The sequence below is a fragment of the Telmatherina bonti genome, assembly GCF_933228915.1.
Source record: "Telmatherina bonti genome assembly, chromosome: 6".
Classification (NCBI taxonomy): Eukaryota; Metazoa; Chordata; class Actinopteri; order Atheriniformes; family Telmatherinidae; genus Telmatherina; species Telmatherina bonti.
The window spans coordinates 15,469,666-15,492,363 of NC_136624.1; the positions used below are offsets into that span (position 1 = coordinate 15,469,666).

A 22,698-nucleotide genomic window follows, 5' to 3' on the forward strand; every position below is an offset into this window, starting at 1 on the left:
AGAAAAGGAGCTACTTCAACATCAAGCTGATGCTAAAGATGTTAAAGATACTTGTGTTTTAGCCCACCTGAGGATACATGAAGAAAGAGTAATAGGCAGCTTGCGCAACAAGTACACACTGTTACACAAAACACTACCAATAAGTCTGTTGCTTCCTTGTGAGGAGGAAGAATTTACTCTTCTTGATAAGATTGTTAAATGTTTGTTGTATACTTGTAAACATGTGTCCAAGTGTTGTTGTAAGCGCGGATGAAAGTGAAATGTGTGCATGTTAAAGGGTGTCTATAATGGTGTAAAACCACTGATGTAAAGCGATGAAATGTCTGATTCTTCAATAAAAAAAATTAAACTTATTACAGCTTGACAGAGTGAAATTGAGGTTAATTCTGTACTTATTACTTAATACTGATTCAAGTAAAAAGAATGGATGTATGAGTGTACATATGTAGATGTGTGTGTATATACACACACACACACACACATATATATATATATATATATATATATGTGTGTGTGTGTGTGTGTGTGTGTGTGTGTGTGTGTGTGTGTGTGTGTACTAAAACTACAGTAATCACAGTCTGTACACTGCCTGGAAATGACAAATAAGGTACACTTAGTGACAGTAGAAGTATTTATTAATAAAAAGTATCATGTACAAAAATGTAATAGTTGCAAAACAAAGTTAAAAGTTTGCATTCAAGTTAATTTTACTCGCTGGGCTCCACAGCCTTAGTGTAATATTTAGCAAGTAGCTCTGGCAAGCACACCCTCCAAAAGAAGACTTGTGCTTCAGTAAGATAGTTTTCCAGAACTCCCTGTCTGGGAAGATGCGCACCGCTACAAAGTCCTGTTCTGTCCAAACAACCACGTCACAGTCATCTGACTGAGTAACAAAAATCTCATATCACACTTCTGGTTGAATCTTTGTTAAGTTGCTGAGCAAAACCCAGTATGCTCGCACATCTGTCACAGTCTTCATTCCATGGATGTGCACAGTTGCCTCCTATTTAAACAAGAACGCACCTACATGTGTACAGGTCTCAGCTACTCCTGCCATGCAGGTGCAGCGGCCACATTCCACTTTGCCCGCACTGCTCACAATCACCCAGAGCTTGAGAAGAGGCTCATTCATCCGCTAAGAATGCAGAACTTGTGAGGACCGATGAACAGAGTTTATGAAAATAAAATTATATATAGATACATATATATATTGGCGTGCATTATTTTAGTCTGCATGCACACGTAGTTCGCCTAATTATAACAAGTTCATATCACTCGGTTGCGGACGTCACCGTAGCAACACGTTAATCGGCTGGTTCAGACCAGCTGGCTTTCGATAGGTGAATAAAAGAAACGCGCTTTAGCTTATGGTTGACAGCAGCTGTTCAACATAAAAATCACTGCTCTAATAACCTGTATCAATGATCCTCAGGAATGAATGGCCTCCGAAAATAACACCGGTCTACTATTTACGTCCCAGACCGCATTACGTCATCACGTCCGTTGCCAAGCCCTATTACACACTTTACACAAAATGTGTCTCAATCAGCACACTAAAACTACTTTGAACACTTCTGTAGTATTTAACACAACAAATTTAGTACTACTTTAGCCTTTCCTCTACTTCAAACTGAAACTACAACTTCCGGTTCAAAAGCCGTCTGGCACCATCGTCCAATCAGCGATTTCTCTTGTTGCCCGCTGATACCTACCTCTTCTGGTATGTTAATGTCGTTGTGCTTTTTCTAAGTTCGTTGTCGTTTTTTATTTGTCATTGTGTTTTATCATTTTTTGTGTTTTTTTTTTTTTTTATTTGTTGTGTTTTTTGGAATTTTTTGTAGTGTTCATCAAATTTGTTGTGTTTTTTAATTTGTCATTGTGTTTTTTGTAATTGTTGTTGTCATTTTTAATTTGTTGCTGTTTCTTAATTTGTTGTTGCGTTTTTTTGTTTTGTATTTGTGTTTTTTAATTTGTCGTTGTGTTTTTTGTAATTGTTGTTGTCATTTTTAATTTGTTGCTGTTTCTTAATTTGTTGTTGCGTTTTTTTGTTTTGTATTTGTGTTTTTTGTTTTGTTGTTGTGGTTTGCACTTCAGGGCCACCGTACCATTTTAAGGTAAAACCACTGAAAAGTTCATTCATTCATTCATTCATTTTCCAAACCGCTTATTCCAATTCAGGGTTGCGGGGAAGCTGGAGCCTATCCCAGCCGGCTTTGGGCGACAGGCAGGGTACACCCTGGACAGCTCGCCAGTCCATCGCAGGGCCACACACAGAGAGACGAACAAGCGACCTTCTTGCTGTGAGGCCACAGTGCTAACCACTGCGCCACCGTGCAGCCCCACTGAAAAGTTAAAACAGAAAATTCCTCAATTTTATGGTACACTTGGCCTCATTTTATGGATTTTAGAAGTTGGACGGTTTATTCCAGCAAACAACTCATCCTGAATCTTTCCAAGTTACTGCATCTTCATGCCTGAGCAGTTTGAGGTATCTTCTGTACTGATTTTTAAATAAAAAAAAATCAGTCCTATACCATGACAAGCTGCTGATGAAGAGGACTGTATGGGGAGATAAGATGGAGGAATGTGAATCATGTGACCAAAGTTAGAAATCAGCATGGGAATGTTTTCATTTCCATACTTCCTGTTGTTTCTGTGATGTGCTGTTTAAATTTTGATCCTGCTTCTGATTTGCTTCAGGATGGGATGAAAACTCACTTAAACGGGGAAACTGACTGATCCTGAAGCTGTCTCACTGAAAATGGATGAAAATATATGAGATAAGCTTTTATTCCTTTCTTTTCGTTCAGTTTATGTAAAAGATTATTAATCCCATCATCATAACCTTACTACATGGTGTGCTAAACATAGACTTTTAGTCTTTGAAAAAGTTTGATGATGCTGAAGGATTTAAAATTGGAGAAATGATAATAACATTGAAATAGCAGTGAAATATAAATTACATAAATAAATTCATATAGAATCCCTTACTGCTGAAGGAAATGATGTATTTTACTTTAAAGAAGGTGGATAAACGTTTTAAATCCGAATACTGTTGAATTACAAAATCTCAATATTTTTATGTTTTTTTTTTTAGTTGCTGATTTCATGTTGTATCAAAAGAATATTTCATGTTTTTACAATTGAAATATACTCTTAGAACATAATACACTTAGCCCAAGAGTATGGACACTATTTGGTTGATTATTGATCCCTTTTGATTATACTGATTAATTAAGACACACAACAGAACTTTGGCCATTTTCTCTGTCATGCGCCCCTTATTGACGACTAATTCAGCATCATCCATCCTGCATCCTACATGACCTGTTAGCATGCTCCAGCAAAAGACGACATTACTATGAGTTTTGTTTTGTCCCTTTCTTACTTTTAATGTTCTTGCATTTCTTTGCTAAATCAGTGTTGTTATGTTTTTAAAACAGCCAGTTTCTTATTTTACTGTGAAGCAAAACGTCACGTCTCGTCCCAGTTGTAAAAGTTCCATAGTGTGGTTTCTCAGCCTCGGGACGCTGCTGGGTACATGATAAATATCGCTGTGCCATCAGACAAGTCTGTGACTTATTGAGTGACATATCAAAAAGAGATTGTAAAGCCAGCAGGGATCCAATGTATCCAAAATCTGGGATCTAACTCCATCTTGGATGGTAATGCACAAATTTGGATGAACTGGAATGACCTCATCTTAACCCAACTGGACACTTGTGGGGTCAGCTATACCTGCTAGAGTGACCAACACAGTTCTCTTCAACAACTCCTGGTTGAGGAATGGATGCCATCTCCCAGCAAAATGTGACCAGGCTGGTGAAGAAGAGATGCCAAGCTTTTTAGGTTACGTTTTGATCTTCTGCGTCAGAGCTGCTTAATTTGGCCTCAATATAGCCAAATTAGACTCAACAATGTATAAAGATTGTCTACCTTCTTTAAAGTGAAATGGTCAGTTTCTTCAGCAGCAAGATGTGAATTGGCATTTGAATTTGATCAAATTTTTAATACCTTGAGCTTTAATTCATCAGTATTTCAAGACACCACCATGTGAAGCAAAAAGGTCTGCTTATGGACACCATTTGCTGTGTGGTGAGGTTAGGATTACATACTAAAATGGGAATTACAGGTCGGGTAGGACATCCTGGGATAACTGCTTCAGCAAGCTACAATGAAAATCACAAGTCAGAAGTTCAAACCCCTTTATTCAGACTTCCCCTGAAGCCATGCCTCCAAAGAACAGAAACGCGCAATGCGTGTCCATGGGGTGTCGAGGGAGAGGGATAAATGATGGTTGAGTTTAATCACCATATCACCATGCAATTGTTTAGAAGAAGCCATTAAAATGATTGAATGGCATTTTTTCAGTCTTGTCCATTCCACAGGAGACTAATTTTTTTTTTTTTTTGTGTTAGAGATTTTTGATAATTGTCTGCAAACAGGGTGTGAATGGGACTTTAAGCAAAACAGCAAATTGCTCCTGGAAAGCATCTCCTGCCCTACCTTTCGTCATCTGTTCCAAAAAATTTGGCACCAACATTTGATGTGATTCATCAGCATAGAAATCCTCTATACTTCTGCCTGCTTTCATGGCTGTACCATCGTCTCACTGGCAGCATGTGAAGCTCATAAACTACCACCACAGTGCCACATGTTGCTGGTGGGGGTGGTTATGTAAAAAAATGTCAGGTTGAAAAATTCTCTATTTTATATTGAAACATAAAACAGCTCTCCTGAACTTCCTCCAACCCCGCAGTCTCCACAATATTCTGTCCAGTAGCCAAGATACTGCTTTGCATTGATATGGCTTACAGAGTTCAAAAACCTGATATGAAATAATAAATATTTCAATATTTATTATTTCATTAAATTATATTATTATAAATAGATTTGCTCAGCAGAACACAGCATCCAGAACATCAGTCTGCTTGCTTAAATGCTGGACAAGACAAAAAAAACAACAACAAAAAAACCACAAAACCCTGATATGAGAATTTAGGAATTTACATACACTACCAGTCAAAAGTTTGGACACACTTTCCCATTGGATTTACTTGGAAATTGTGTCCAAACTTCTGACTGGCAGCATAAGTGGAAATATCTGAAATTCTTTTTTAAAAACATACACTAAAGGAAGGACTGTGACAAACCAGTTACATACCTAGTAAGTTGATCTTCTTATGTGCTGCTTATTTTAGACTACAACAGAAAATGGAAGCTGCATTTTACATGATTGACTAAACTTGGCATCTGAAAGAGCCCATGGTGTGAGCCCGGCCAATCTGGAACTTCACCCAAGTGTGAAATGGAAATTCTTACTCTGCACCTTGAGGCCACAGGCATTTAACTTTACTTGTAGGGGGGCATCTTGGCTCAGAGAGTCCAAACTTAAAACAACTCTTAATGCATTTAAGCTGAGACAGATCTGCTGTGATTTGTGGTTCTGAGTCACAGCATAGAAAAGAGATGTTTCACCAGGGTCAGTGGATTTCAGCAGGGTCTTCAGCAGGATCTGTGCCTCAGCGGGGCGAGCAGAAAGCAGATGTTCTGAGAAGCTGTTAGGACTGGATGAGCCAGTATAAAACATGGAACATGTTAACAAATTTAAAGGTTTGCTTTTTAAAATGCATAAAAATCACATTTCAAACTGATTGAAAGCATTTTGAAAGAATGACAAAGTTTTGCTTTTCAAGACACATTATCTATAAAACACAAGCCCAACCTCTTTTTATTAAGCTGTGAAAAATAAAACTTTCCAACTGTGTAGCTTTCTGACATCTAACTTATTAATTATCCTGCTTTTTTCATGCAAGTGTCTGTGAATGATGACAATATATATATATATATATATATATATATATATATATATATATACATATATATATATATATATATATATATATATATATATATATATATATATATATATATATATATAAAGTTTAATTCTAAATTAAACAATTTTAAAGACTTTAGAAAATAAATACAAGCAATATTAAAAAAAAAAAAAAAACATACACTACTGGTCTAAAGTTTGGATACTCTTTCACACTGAATTTAATGGGAACGTGTGTCCAAACTTTGACTGGTGTAAACCAAACTTGTTTACTTGATATCCTAAATTGACTTGTGAACTACATGAATAAACTAATTTGAGCTGAAATGATTAAATCTAAATTTAAGAATAAACTATGAAAAATAAGAATCTCTAGCATCATTGTCTTTTTAATAATACACGAGTCTCTGTTTGACACATTGTTTTTGCTGGACGAAGACCATGAGGTGTGCTAATTTAAATTTCTATTCATTCTGTTTCATGCAGTCATCAGTTCCCTAGTGCAACGCTGTATTCTGTGAATCTTCCCGACACCACAGAGGAGACCGCTATCAGCTATCAGCAGAGAGCAGAAGAATGCGCCGGCCTCGTACATGGGGACCACACCACATGCTGGGCAATGATAAAACACAAACATGAATGTATGAGATGTGATGCGCACTCTGCTCATGTTGTGTAATGAAAAATACAGAATTTCTTTATAAGCTTTGGGCACATAGAAAGCTTACAAAGTTTATGTTGGGAACATCTAAAACTTTCGAAGACTTCTACTCATATTTATTCATATTTCCCCCCATCTGAGCTTATTACTGGTCCAGTCACTGAACAATGCTGCCATGTTGTGTTTGCTTTGTTGTTAAACACAGACGACTGAAATGTCAGGGATCAGAATGTGGGTTCGATCTCTGACCTGGAGTGGAATAGTGCAGGATTAGTGTGGTGTGTCTGATTGGACCCATGGGGCTTGTAGATCTCAGCTGATAAGCCTGGATGAACTCTCCACAATTTAGCCTCAGACCCCGCACAGTAAAATGGAGTATTTGGTGTCTTTGGCCCGTTTATGATGTCTTGTTGAGCATGAGACATATGTGCATGTGTGTGTGGACAAAATCCTCCACCATTGAACTGATTATCACCCTCCTGTTTCTTATCTTTCCTCCTAATACTTCAGCATTTACATAACTAATTCAATGTAAGTACATTACTAAATCAAGACTCAAATTATTTATTTATTTTTTAAACTTTGGGGACTTCTTTTTGTTTTGGCTCCCATTCTGGTTTCCCCATATGGGGTTATTTATTAAAAGAAAGTGTTTTAAACAGGACACCAGGATAATTGCACAACCGTTTTGGGTCATTATAGGACAAAACAACATTTTCTCTGAAAAACTGATATATAAAGAATAGCAGATAAATATTCTCACTCACGAAGCTTCTGTTCTAATTAAACGACCAAATATGTAATCATGCAAATCATTTTAAGCCTTCCAGTAACATTAGATTACATGAAAACATGCATATAAAATACGGGGAGTTAATTTAAAGACCAAGATCACTATTTTCATCAGTACAGTTAAGACTGATAAGTTTAAAAAAAATCCTGAAAGATTTGGTCTGATATTGATTGAGAAATTTGGGAAAAAACATTAAAAAAAATACATCTATCTGTTAGGTTTTTATAGCAGATTTTAGGAGAGGACTTTTCTGCTCTGGGTTATTGCTATTATTTAGATGAACATGTACTTTTTCCTGTTTGTTGTCCCATGCCTGACTAAGAATATTGATGTAATGTGCAATTTTTTCAAAGCTAACATTTAAAATTATTGTTCATGTACCCAGAACACTGCATGGTGGCATGGTTAGCTCTGTGGCCTCACAGCAAGAAGGTCACTGCTTTAAGCCTCAGCAGGGGGGAGATTAGAACAGTAGCCTTTCTGTGTGTAGTTAGCATGTGTATTTGTGGGTTTTCTCCTGGTACTCTGGCTTCCTCCCACCCTCCAAAGACATGCATGTTAGGTTTATTGGTTACTCTAAATTGCCCCTCGGAGTGAGCATGAGCGTGAACTACAACACATCTCCTACCTTTTTTCCACTTTTATGAAGTGATTTAATGTGTGTAAGAGTTTTATAAAGGAACATCTATTAGAGCAAACCCCAAACACAGGAACAACTGTACCCCCATTCTCATATCACTGGGCCCCAGATTTATTGTAAGACCCTGGAGGCCCAAAATCTTTAAGTTACAAACCACTGCACTGCTACAGCACTATATATAGGAGAAGTAGTTGAACCTCGACCAGCTGCAGCCATAAAGTACTTTTTACAACCTGATGGATGCGCATTAATGGTTTAAGTGTGTACTTTAAAGCATATATGAAACTACAGGTGATTTTAGCAGTGACCTCAACATGTTGAATACAAGACTTTGTTTTACTCCAAACTGCTTCCAAAGGTGTATAAAGAAAGAATAATAAACAGTACAAGTATCTGGCTTTTTCTTTAAACGATTTTCTAACATTGGTCGTAACAGATGACTGAGACATTGAAATAAATGACAAATGCTGTATTTTTATCTGTCCACCCATATTTTATACCTGCTTATTCCAGTGCAGCATTGTGGGCAGACTGGAGCTTGTCCCTGAAGCCAGCATACACCAAAGACTAGATTCCAGTCCATCACAGGGCTAACACAGAATCAACCCTTGACATTACATCAACATAAAAACATTTCTTTTTATAGAAGTATCAAATTGCTTAAAGAAATTTGTGCATCCACACAAAATCACTAAAAATCCTGTAGTACAGGCCTCTAAGTTGAGCAGGAGCACAGAAATACACGGACTGAGATATGGGGCATCTAGAATCTCATGCAAAGAAAACACATATACTGTGTGAAGGAAAATATGGAGCTAAAAAGGAGACATTTGTGTGATTTTTTTTTTTCTTTTTTCTGTATGGATGTATGTCCTATATGGGTTGTAAACACAAACAAAGTGACAGTATTTTTCAGATTTATTCATTTTGGGACTGGGTTTAGCTTTGTTTTTGTTTTTTCTTTGAAAACATGCTTCAGGTTCCCAAAATGCCAGTTCCTTGTAGACAAAATACCAAAACAATTGAAAACTTAACCTTATATACCAAAAGCATGTCTCCATGTGGAATCATCAACACTCCTACTGGGGCTTTTTAAAATCCAGTTGACCTAATGGAATGGAGAAAGCCCACATGTATGGGTAGAACGTACAAACTGGAACTAAGATGAGATTTGATTCAGGGACATTTCTTGTGGTGAAATGATGGTGAAAACCAAGTATCACGCTTGCAGAATTTTCTGTTTAAATATTGTATCTGATATTCTCTCATTTAACCCACAATCATATTTCAAATGTGCAAAAACAGCCAGCATTTATCTCCAATTCATGCAAATTGATCAAAGCAACAAATTACTACCCTCCAAAATGCAAGCCATTTCACTTGATTTTAGAACTTATGGTGTAAAATCCAGACAGTGGTTTGGACAGCAGATCTACTCTGGAAATATTCAACTGTAATAAGAAAATTACAAATTTCTGAGTCAGGTTTTGGTTTGAGCTGTGCCTATGGATTCCTGCGTGAATTTCTGAGGCAGATTTATGGCAGCAAAGCATCCAAACTGCTGCTCTCTGCTGTGACTATAATGTGAAGTACAATACGAACCTTGTTCAGCACTTTGCCCATAATCACAGAAAACCATTCTGGCTTTTGCCATTTTACAGCTGTTGACAGACTGCGTTCGGCAATCAGGGCTTTCTTTACTCTAGAGCGCATAAAATGAAAAAATAAAGAGGATTTCTGACGAACTGCAGCTGCTGAAAGACAGATAATAAACCAAGCCTTATTTTATTTAACTAAAGAGCTAAGCTACTTCAATTTTAATATCCTACAAATTAATTCATGAAGTTAAAAATGAAAATACCCCATTCTAATAAGTGTGTTTCCATAATACATATCTAATCTGTCATCTTTACACAGTTTACTAAGTGTGTGATCTAAACACATTTAACTGGCAGAACATAAAGGTTGGCTCTTGTTCAAAAGTAAAAAAAAATATTGATGTGGCTTTGTAATTTATGCTGTAGTTAAAATTTTAAAGAGGTCTTGGAGGGTTCCTGATGGGGCCAGATCTTAGACCAGACCCTGGGGACAATGAAGAATTGAATGAGCTGTCAGAGCCATCTAACAGTGTGTAACATGATCATTGTCTGTTTGAGGTCGTGAAAAGTCACTCAAAACAAAACAAAACAAACAAAAAAAGAACTGGAGTGAGACTGGAAACATCTAAGCTCAACAAAATCCCCACTTTTTAAATTTACTTACAATCAAACTATACAAGTTGATTTTAATATTAGTAAAAGTACTTTTTTTTAGTTTTGCAGAAAGACATTCTGCCAGCAGTTTTCCAGTCTAAACTTTACCTTAAAGGTGGAGTATGTAAGATTTTCAATATTTTTTTTTTTTTAATTAACTAAAAAATAACTACAATCATAATTAGATAGTTTTTTTTAAACATGTAGGTTCCAGTCTGTCCATATTTGATGCGTTATTAAATTACAAGTTTAATTAATGACAAAGACCTTTCTTAAATGTTTTCCTATCAGTAAAAAAAATGTGCTTTTTGTCATTTGTCATTAATTAAACTTGTAATTTAATAACGCATCAAATATGAACAGACTGAAACCTACATGTTCAAAAAACTTTATAATTATGATTATAGTTATTTTATTTGTTAATTTATTTTGAAAATATTGAAACTCTTACATACTCCACCTTTAAAGCCTGTCACCTGATGGCTTTGAGTTCTTTTTTTATGTTCTTTTTCCTCAGTGAAACAACTCAAGAGTGTCATGTCAGGGTTTTCTTTGTATAAAATATAAATGCGAGACTGTTTACAGGTTATGTTAACTTATTGTGAGTTGATCATTGACAATGATGAAACCCTCTCCTGAGCAGTACCACCGGAAACTGTAGGGTTAGTGTCGAGCAGTACAGCTAACATGCAACACGAACAAACCAGAGGAGAAGGAGAGGAACAGGAAGAAAAGGCCTTGTTTAAACAATATTTCCACACAAACCCCCAAAATACCAGTCACTCTGTTAAAACTGACTGCATGACCCCATCTAGACTACTGGAAAGATTTGTTTCCTTTGTATATGAAGGAAAAAAAAATACTACATTAAGCAAAAGCGGAATAAAAACTTTCTTCATGCAGATGTAAAAGTGCAAATAGGACTGAAAACGATGTGGTGTGTATGACAGGCTTAGCATGTGTGCATAGTGTCCTCTTCAGACCGGAACACAACACTTGTTCTTGCACGTCTCATCTTTTGGTAACTTTTCACTTGTATTAACTATCTGGTGCATATAAGTTATGCATCTTTGCTGACGGCCAAATGTTACACAAGAAGCAGGTTTTGCTTTAAGAGACCAAATGACTTGAAAAGATTCAGCAGCACAAACAGAAGACATGGGTTTACAGGTGTAAACAGGGTCTCAGTGCACAGGTAGAAGAGATTTAAGTTTATGTTTAGTCACACAGTCAGTGTCAAAGCCTTGTTTCTGTTTTTATGTGCACAAACATGAGAAGGCTGCACATCATAAATTGAGACTTAAGGATTTAAGGTTTTGTTATTTTTTCCCCCACATTCTTGCTTTATTAGTCAGCAATGTGTCATTAATTGTAAAGAAAAAAATTGGAGGGAGTTGACGGGACCCTAACAGTAAAATAGACAAAAAACAAAACAAAAAAACAACTGTGCCAACGATATGAATATTTAGCGAGACATCAAATAAAATACATTAAAATAAGTTTAAGAGAACCTAGTGAGAACACAGTCTTAGAATAATTTATAATTTCAGCTAAAACAACACTTGAATGGTGCAGATCTCCGCCAAGCAGCTCATTTCCACAGTTATTGTGATTTCCACTCCATGTCAGAGTCCCACAGTTATTTCATACACATGCACTATGAGATTCCTAGATTCATTGATAATGAATCTAGTGTTTTGGCTGTATTGTGGTGTTTGTTGCATATTTGCAATTTATTCTCTTTCAGTGATGACATGCATGTTATGTGCATTGCTTCAGTTAATTGACCATTTATCACGTGTAAGTTGCCTTGGATAAAAGCGTCTGCCATATGATAATAGAATAGAATAGAATAGAATAGAATAGAATAGAATAGAATAGAATAGAATAGAATAGAATAGGTAAAATTACAATATTTTTTTACCCATACAGGATCACAATAATCAGAGTTTTGCTGGGATCCAGATTTATCTTTGATATGTTGTGAAATCTGTATCTATTGATTAATGAGTATTTTTTGGCAGATCACTCTGACCTTTCACTGTGGAGTTAAACGCACATATACTCTCTTTCACTATGATAAAAAATCCTTCAAAAATTCCTGGATCCAGATGGTGTCCCGGATCACTCCCAAAATTTAATGGAATCTAAGTTAGACCAAGACCCATTCTCAGATAAAAGAAAAGAGAAAAAAAAAAAAGAGAAAAAAGAAAAATTTCAGTAATTTTTGCATAAAGTTGCTCACAAGCCGAGCAAAAACATGGAAGTAAATAAATTCTCATGATGCAATAAAATAAAAGATATTTGTATAAATAAATTTCTTAAAACCAGTTTACAGGCTGGTCAAGCTGAGCTAGAACGGAGTGGGCGCTTTTGTCTTTCTGAATTTAATATCCTCAGTCCTGAAACAAAAGTCCCCTAAGATGTGACAATAAAAGACATACTGTGTCAGTTTCACTCCCACTTTAACTGGTGAGAAAAGTTTTCTTATTGCTGCAGTCATGGAATAATAGAGGTGATACCTTCCAAAAATCTGATTTTAATCATTTAAAAGATAGAAATCACTCCTCATCTTGAATCCTTTCTTATTCATCTAGAACACATTTTAGTGCTGCCACAGCTTTAAATAATCTGGTAAAAAAAAGTGCAGATGTTTGCAGTTTAGGACTGAACCTGTTCTTTGCTTTAAAACATTTTTTGTTTTATCAATCCTTAATCCAGCAGTTGTTTATGAGCATGACTGATAACCATAAACTCAACCGTGATGAAGGTCTGAGGTTCTATGATGGACAATGCGTTGGTGGTGATTTTATCCACGACCTTGATTTTTATGTTATTTATTAAAATTTTTTTTTTTAAAAAGCCACTGTATGTCTCTTGTTTAATGACATACAAAAGTCTTGTATTTGTATTTCCTTGTACATTAAACATGGATTTACTATCTGGGGGTGCAGATCTTTTCTTATCATATCTTATCTTATCTTATCTTATCTTATCTTATCTTATCTTATCTTATCTTATCTTAGCTTAGCTTAGCTTAGCTTAGCTTAGCTTAGCTTTGCTTCGTTTAGCTTGGATTAGAATAAAGACTGGAAGCAAATATAACAGTTGGAACGGTTGATACAAGGTATGACGTTTGCCAATACGACTGTTGAACCTGACTAAATTCAGCTGAATTAAATCAAATGATAATCAGCAGACTTGTGCAGAATTTTATGTCTAGATCTGCACAAGTCTGCTAATTACCCATTAAGGTGTGTTGCATCAGGGAAACTTCCAACACCTGCAGGACTGTGGCTCTTGAGCACCAGAGTTGCCTCCTGGCTTCGTTAGGTCTTCTGTCTAAGATTAACGTGGCTGCAGAATTTAGGTTTGCAATGCTGCATCTGAACAAACCTTAAAACAATGTCCTACAGACAGACCAGACCAAAGTGGAGATATTTGATCAGAATGTACAAAAGTCCAAACACAGCATATTAGCACAAACACTCCAAACCCACTGACAAGCATGGTTGTGGATGGATGGTCTGGGTTTGTTCTGCAGCTACAGGACATGGACAATTTCAGTTATTAACGACCCATTACATAACTTTTTTACCTCAAAACTCCACATACCGGACTTGTTCAGTCACAGTTACATCTATCATGTGCATTTCTAAAGCTGCTGCTACCCAGAAGCATCCTGAGGCTGAGAAACCGCACTGTACAACTTTTGCATTCACAACGTGGCGTTGCGGCAGAGTTTCGCTTTACGGTAAAAGAAGGTTTTTTGTTTTGAGCATGCAACGTTGGTGATTCAGTAAAGAAACGCAAGAAGATTAAAAGAGCGAAAGAGACTAAATCAGAGTCAACATAAAATCGTCTTTTGCTGGCAGGAGAGAGCTAACAGGTTGGGTACGATGCAAGATGGATGCCAAATAAGCTGTCGACAGGGGGTGTGTGACGGGGAAAATGGTAAAAGTTCTGTAGTGTGTCTTTAACTGGACCACGAACCAAAGTATGGTCGAATAAAACGCGAGACCCTCTCCCTAACAGCTAAAGCTGGTCTAAAATTGGCTCATGGATTGGCACAATAAACCCAAACACAGCAGCAGATCCACAGTGTGTGACTGAAAGAAAAGAATCAAGGTGTTAACATGGTCAAATCTTATAGTGACTGTCCTAATATATACTCAAGTGATGTTTTTTTTTGCCTAACGATGCAAAACTCAATTAAATTCAAATAAAAGAAAAAAACAACACCTACGTGTGCACACTCACTCTCAGTGTCAGTTAGAATCCCTTGTGGGGGGAGTGTGGTGCACCCGGAGAGAAACCACACTGACATGGGGAGAACATGCAAGCACCACAAAGGAAGACAGGTTGCCCAGTTTCCAACCATGCAGCGGTGCTAACCATCACTCTACTGTTCAGTCCTGTGTGCTCCCTCACTGCTGCCAAGTCCTCCAGGTGTACTGTTCAGTGCTGAGTGGGAGTGTCTGCTGGATTTTAGAGCCAGTCGAGGAAATACTTTCATTGAATAAAATAATAGTAAAAAATAATAATTGGCCTTCACCTTTCTCTGTTCCAATCAAAAGTCTCTGAATGGCCAGTTTCTCAGAAGATAAGACATAAAACGATCATTCTTATGAAAAGAAAAAAAAAACTTGATCCAACTGAAAAACATTTCTGGAAAGTATTTCGCCTGTCTCTGTGCTGTTGTTAATCAGTTTCAGCAAAGTGCTTCTGCTCCTCTGGAGCTCCCTGAGTTGACACTTAATCTAATTTGTTAGCAAAAGTTTTATTCTTTTGGCTGAATTAGCACATAAACTGGTTACGTGCTGTTAAAAAGCACCAAAACTTTCCCATGTGGAGCTGTAGGAACAGATCTGATCCTGCTCTGGATTTTTCCCTCATCGAATAGATTCTCCCAAGAGTTCATGGGCCCGTGGGGGCTCAGAGCTGCATGAGTTTTTAATCAAGGCTTAAAACTGAGACACAACACCTGGCTCATCCCTTTAGTTAAATGCAGTGCTTTCCTCTCATTCAAAGCACGTCCACATCAGTGTAAATCCAGAAGCGAGGAAACAACGTGACGTGCGGCGTGATGTTGTGGGCTACAGCAAGCATTGTGCATCTAAACCAGTCTTAACAATACATTTCTTTTGAGGCAACTTTTTATTTTTTTTTATTTATTTATTTTTTTTAAATCAACTAATATAAGTTGTAATATGTGGTGAAGTTGTAGGAGGGTATACTGATTGCTGAATAAAGCTGGTAAAAGTCCCAGTGTGCACTATACGCTGTAAAAAATAGTCCCAGTAAGCAAAGGGATGGAATTTAAAGCACTAGTTAAATGTACTATCTATGCTTGAGTGATTCATAGTAGCGTTAAGTGGCTTAATAAACACATTGGTAAGCTAAAATCTGTAAAAAGGCAGAAAATGTCCAAAGAAAGACTTTGGAGAAGATGTGAGAAGTGTTGCTTAAGACCACTTTAACATATTACAACTAATTCTGGCTGCTTGAAGGCTAAATAAAAAGATAACAAAAAACTTCTTAGCTGGCAAACAAAGCTGCTCATCACAGCCAACATCTGGTGAAAAATGAGAGTGCACTGCATGGCCTCACCCCCGGGGTCTACCCCCTCCACCACCCCTCTTTTCAGGAGCAAATTACACACTCTGTTAATGTCCAAAGGATGCCTCCCCAAACATAACAATCACCGTGTCTCAGTGTGACAATAAAACCATGACGACACAGATAAGAGACATGTTCACACTTCAATAGACGACAAAGACAAACACTATTAAATCTCATTATGTTTACAGACATTGATAATGTGGCAGCTTCCTCACCACTAACACAAGCATTGTTGAAATGTCTGGACCCCTGAATAAAAAGCCGTAAACCCCTCAATCTCCCTTTCATCAGTGAAAAGAATTAGTCTTGAACCAGCAACCTCCAAGTGAGTCCGGCAGCAGACCGCCTCGACAACAGAACGCAAAAAAGAAAAAAGAAAAAATGAACTTCTTAAAATGATTAAACTTAACAGAACTTTGAGTTAACAGAGAGATGGAGGGAAAGAAAGGATGGGCCCAGTGGGGGATGAAGAAGAGAATAAAAGACAGAGAAAGGAAAGGGTGGAGATTGCGACCCGGCTTGTTGTGTTGATGTTTTATCTGGCAGCTCGTCAGCTTGGGCTGCACTCGCTGACGGGTTCATGAGAAACTGATGCTCTGGCTCTGAGAGCAAAACCTCCTTCCGAAAGCAGAGATGAAGAGCGAGTGAAGGATGAGAAGAAAAAAAAATGAGAACGGAGGAAACACAACAGGGTAGACTCCGGTAGTGAAAACACTGGCAGATGAGAAAGTGGTGATATCTGCTGGTAATTTGACATTATTTAAACACGAACTTTGTTTTTGCTATCCCTCCCTGTGAGAGAAGCGTGGTGAGATATAAATGGCAGAACAGAGTTGTTCCTTTCTATTAAAACTGATTGGATCCAAACATAAAAGACACACAAAAAAGATTTCATATAATGTTTCATGGGATGATCTGTCTTGTCAAGTTCATTAATGAGATAAAATATTAAATAAGCTTGAAAGCTGAATTAAGGAAAGATGAACAGATTTTGAGGATGAATATCTGTTGATAAATGTGATCATAAAAAATATTCAACTGCAAGGATCATATTTAGCAAAGAAAGCCTTCAATAAATAAGAATTTTCGACAATGACTAAATTTCTTGTGTAATGCCTGAGTCCTGACTAGCAGGTATGACTGCTGAGAAGAAAAAAAAAACCGCAGCTTCGCCTTGAAAAGCGCCAAAGCAGTCTGGCAGGAATTACATAATGTGTTGCAATAGTAACTACACACTTTCTTCTCAGCGGTTTTCAGCAGTATTTTATGTTTTGTGGCATTTTTTTGTGAACATTTACAGCTTGGATGGCCAACTTCAGCCCTCAAGCGCCGCAGTCCTGCAAGTGTTGGGAGCTTCGCTGCTGCAGCACTCCTGACTGCAGTCAATAGAAGCAGACTTGTTCGGTGTCAAGCTCTGCGCAAGTCTGATACTTTACTAAGAATTGGGAATTTATTATATTGCTTAAAATGTCCTCCACACCCTGATTGCAGCCAATTAGTTTACTCTGATATTAAAAAAATTTAAAAAAAAAGAGCCACCTGTGGAATGGAGAGGAATGACGAGCGAATCGTTTTAACCGGCCTGTTCTAAAATATTAAATGGGGATTTGTCTATAAAACTTAATTGCCATTTGTCTCTTCCCACTCTACTCTTATGTGCATTCCCCTCTTTGTGTACGAATCGCATACTCTCAGAGGCTTAGAGTAGAATCAACAAAGCAAGAGCCAGAACTTTTCTAGCTATTTACTGCATCAAACTATGGTGAACCCTCGGGCACAGGCATTGCACGTTTCTGTGCTCAAGAGGCATGGTTGGGGGGAGGTCTGAAGAAATGGGTTTGGATTTTTGAATAGTGTATTTATTAAAATAGCTTGCTCTAACTGTGCAGGATTTCCTACTTTGCCTTTAAATATTCAATAGAAGAAGACAAAAAAACAGCACTGATTACAAAGTACAGCTGCATCTCACACAGAGTAATGCAATGTTTTAAAGATTCTAAATCAAACTAATGACACAAATACCCAACATATATTGGCGAAGCTGATGTTTTTTAAATGGAAGTCTTTTGGAGCCCAAGAAGTTTCAAAGCCAGCACCTGGTGACTAATAACGATATTTGGCTTTTCCAAATTTGGTCTAAAAAGTGGAGGACTACTTCCCATCTTTTTTATTCAGTTTGCTATTGTTAAAGAAGAGCAAAGAAGCAAACCTTCCAGCAGTCATGGCTTGTCAACTTCATGCAGATAATGCATTCAGATAGTAGGATTTAGTTTTCCTACTCCCAAAATACATTCATTTATTCATAATCCTAACCGCTTAGTCCAATGAAGGGTCGTGGGGAAGCTGGAGCCTATCCCAGCGCTCTTTGGGTGAAAGGCAAGGTACACCCTGGACAGCTCGCCGGTCCATCGCAGGGCCACACAGAGACACACAACCACTCACACTCACTCCTATGGTCCATTTAGAGTAACCAATTAACCTAACATGCATGTCTCTGGACAGTGGGAAGAAGCCGGAGAGAACCCACGCATACACGGGGAGAACATGCAAACTCCACACAGAAAGGCCACTGTCCAAGTTTCGCCCCAGCCGAGGATCGAACCAGCGACCTTCTTGCTGTGAGGCTACAGTGCTAACCACTCCCAATATAGATTACATGCACAATTTCTCACCATGATATGGGTCAACTGCACACAGCTACAAGCTATATGTAACACCAGAGTCAGGGAGAAGAAATAAAACAGTTTAATTTACTGGTTGTTTAAATGCAGAAATGTGACAGATTATCCCTGTAAGGACATGTGAGGTGCTGTAAAACTGAACAGCAAAGTGAAGTGAGTTCAGCCAAAGTTCCTACAAGGAGAATTAATTTGCTGCTGTTACTTTCCAGTCGATGTGAGTTTAACATCCGAAGATATAGTGTGACAAAAGGGGGAATAAAAAAGCCATGTTACTGAGCAATAACAGAGGATCAGGACACATATGACTAATACTGCAGCAGATTGAGTCTGAGCTCAAAGGAAACTGAGGCTCAGACCAACTAAATCCAGCCACTCCGAGCCATTAATCCTGGAAAAGCAGCATCCCTACCCTGCTCTGTGTGTGTTCCAGGAGGACTCCCACTACCACTTTCTCTTCTCTTACACATGATGGCAAACACTCTTAACTTTATCACAGTGCTTTGAATGAGCCAAAGTAGTTTTTGCATCAATTTGTAGACTTTATTTAATCTTACTGAGATTATCAAGCACTTGAAAAAACACTGAGAATATAAGTATTGATTTTAAAAGCTAGGTATTAGATGTCCTTGTTAATTTTGAGCTGAAGCATGAAGGAAATACTAAATATCAATGATACGACTCAACATGAGTCAGACGAAGCATGAAAAACAGATCAGACTTACCTGACTGGATGCAGAACCAGTTATTCCCAACTGTCACTGTAAGTCCAGCAAACTAGACTGGCCCAGCGGACGAGTCATATTCACCTCTGCTCTCTCTCTCTCTCTGTGTGTGTATGTGTGTGTGAGAGAGAGAGTGGGTTTGGCAGCTGCCTGCTCGCCCCTGATAGCGTTCAGCTGTGCAGCAGCAGCACAGCTGAAGAAGTGTCAGAGCTGCAGGAAACACACAGCCGAGTTGAGCTGTCCCTCGTCTCCTCACAACGTCTCTCCCTCATATCTGCTCTGCTTTCTTCTGTCAGACACTGTATTTCCCAGCTCTTCCTCTCCTGTTGTGTGCTCTCTCCTTTTCAGCTGTTTCTCCACTCCCTTTTTCTGTTTCTCTCCTCCTCTTTCGCTCCTTCCCACCCTTCAAATCCACTCTTTTCTCTTTGACATCTCCAGTTAATGCGTTGAAACCGGTTTTAGCTTCTCTACACCTCTTCCTTCTCTCTGATTACTGCTGCTTTTTCAAGTTTTCTTCAACTCTTTCTCTCAGATTCACATCACTTCTCATTTTTCGTCCATTGCTTTTTAAATTGCTTCTTCTTTTTGCACCTTCTGTCTCCTTCCTTTCTTGCCCTCCTTCATGACCACCTACTTTCTGTTTTCTTGACCGCTTTAGAAAAAAAAAAAAAAAATCCCCCTCCTCTTCCTCTCTTTTCCTTCCCATCCCCCAGCTCAGCTTGGCGAGTATCATGTTTGGCTTTAAACTAAAGAACTTGGCTCTAGCTCAGACCGCATACATCGCTAACACTGTTGCTTTATGTCCTGATTGATGGCCATGCATTTGTTCAAATAAACCTCGTCCATTGAGGAGACTCATCACCACTAAATGTGTGGATCTAAATCTCAGCACAAAGTTTAAATACCTTTAGAAGCATTTAAAACATGTTCAGTCAGTGATTGGGAGGAATTTAAACTTCTTCGTCAATCTGAAGGAAATGAGAGTTTACAGTTTATGTTTCACTTGAAAAAACTGTTTTTTTTATGTGTTTTATCACAGCCACATTTGGCAATAATGTTCAGCCTGTGAGAAAACTGTGAACTATGCAGAGTTGTTAAAAGCAGCTCCGGCCAGATGCTTTTTTCTTTCTGCCCTGCGAAAACCTCAGAGGACTCCAAACTCTAAAGTCCTTCAATTTGCAATCAAGTTGAAAGCTGCTGTGTGAAACTCTGATGAGAGTCATGTGGTGACACTGTCGCCGTTTGTCTCATCGGCTAACAAAGCTCATTAAATTAATGAAGGCTGCTTCAGTGAACATTTCCTTGATGTCCATGGTTGAAGTCTTTATTTGGAAGATAATTTATGCAGCTTAATGGCAATTAATGATTAATGATGGCCGATAAAGCAACCAAGGTTAGAAAGTACCTTTTTTTTTTTAGATGCCTCATCGTAATGTTTGCAAACTGTAGATCTTTGTCATCTGGATGAAAACTGCATGAAAGTCCCTGGATTTGATGTGGTCCTAAAAGTAGTCGATGTTTCTTTTAAATCTTAGTGAATTTTCCTGCATTAATATTGCAGAACTCTGATTCAACCCCATACCACCACAACACGGGGCTTTTGGACTTGTTGCTGTCAACAATCTGGATGCTCCTTTTGTTCTTTGTTTCATTTCGTCCAACACTAAAGCTTGTTACATACTTCACAAGAAGCAAGAACTTTTTTCTTGTTCTCAAGGCCCCAAGAAGAAAATTACGTCATTTTGTTCTCGCAGATGCGTTTGAAGACAGTTCTCGACACATCAGGCTGGCAGAACTTTTTTCTTGCGGGGCTCCGAGAGGTATTGTGTGATTGATTGGATATTTGAGGTGGGTGTCGATAACACGGAGAACGCATGAAGCAGAGTTGCTGCTGCCGTGTTTTTGCTGTTGCAGGAAAAACAAATTCTTTTGATAAAACAGCTGATTGAGGTAGTGAGAAAGTACGAACGTTTTTACATGTGGCATTAAAACACCCGGACCCAACCGCGTGCACGACCCCCCCCTGCCGCGGACAAAGTTGCTCGTCAAAAATTAAACTAGAAAAGCACCCGGAGAGCAGAAACCTCCGCCAAGCACGATGTTAAAGAATCCTTTTAAAAAATTCCTGGATCCAAACAGTGATCCGGATCACCACCAAAATTTAATCAGCTCTTCATTTTCACATTTACAACAACCCATTTATTCCTCTAAGTCACAGGGAAGCTGGAGCCTATGTCAGCAGTCTTTGGGCAAAAGGCAGGGTACACCCTGGACAGCTTGCCAAAGACACACAACCAATTCAATTCAATTCAACTTTATTTATATAGCGTCAAATCACGGCAATGCCATCTCAAGACGCTTTACAGACAGAGGGGAAAACATAATGAAGGCCAATTCATAATAGCCTATATAAGGAAACCAACAGATTGAGTTTAGTCCAACTCAAGAGAGAGATAAAGAGAAAAAGAAAGAAGCTCAGTGTATCAGGAAATGTCCCTCAGCAGTCTAAACCTATAGCAGCATAACAAAGGGATGCAAACCATCCCTAGCTATAGGACTTATCAAAAAGATAAGTCTTCAGCCTAGTCTTAAAGGTGGGGAGGGTGTCTGCTTCTAACTGGGAGCTTATTCCATAAGAGAGGGGCCTGATAACCAAAGGCTCTGCCTCCTGCTCGGCTCTTTGAGACTCTAGGAACCACAAGTAAGCCTGCAGTCTGCAAACGAAGTACTCTGCTTGGTATATAAGGAACTATGAGGTCTTTGATATATAGTGGCGCCTGGCTGTGGAGGGCTTTATATGTAAGGAGAAGGATTTTAAATTCTATTCTAGATTCAACAGGCAGCCAATGAAGAGAGGCTAAAACTGGAGAAATATGATCTCTCCTGCTGGTTCTGGTCAGGACTCTGCCTGCAGAATTCTAGATCAGCTGAAGGCTTTTCAGGGCATATTTAGGACAGCCCAGTAATAGAGAGTTACAGTAATCTAGTCTTGAAGTAACAAAAGCGTGAACCAGTTTTTCTGCATCACTCTAGAGACAGAATGTCCCTAATTTTGGCTATATTACGTAAATGAAAGAAGGCTGTTTTAGTAACCTGCTTAATATGTGGGCCAAAGGACAGGTCAGGGTCAAATATTACTCCAAGGTTTCTCACAGTAGCACTGGAAGCTAAAGTAATGCCATCCAGGATCATTACGAAACTGGAAAATTTAGCTCTGAGTTTTTCAAATCCAACGAGAATTATTTCAGTCTTATCTGAGTTTAAGAGGAGAAAATTTCTAGACATCCAAGTCTTTATGTTTATGAGACAATTTTGTAGCCTATTGGGCTGATTTGTTTCATCTGATTTAAAGGATAAGTATATTTGAGTATCATCTGCCTAACAATGAAAGTTTATTCCATGCTGTCTAATAATTTTGCCTAAAGGGAGCATATATAGTGTGAAGAGTACTGGTCCAAGTACAGAACCTTGAGGAACTCCATGACTTA

The 22,698-nt window shown here is 38.1% G+C and overlaps 1 protein-coding gene across 3 annotated transcripts in view; it reads right to left on the bottom strand.

Moving 5' to 3' along the window:
* The window catches only part of ripor3 (RIPOR family member 3), a 70,580-nt gene extending 51,112 nt beyond the window's left edge, over positions 1–19,468 (bottom strand). For all 3 annotated transcript variants that reach the window (XR_013771339.1, XM_079241614.1, XM_079241613.1), the window contains exon 1: positions 19,211–19,468. The gene's annotated coding sequence lies outside the window, so the exon portion shown is untranslated. The remainder of the gene's footprint in view (positions 1–19,210) is intronic.
* Positions 19,469–22,698: the final 3,230 nt, after the last annotated feature.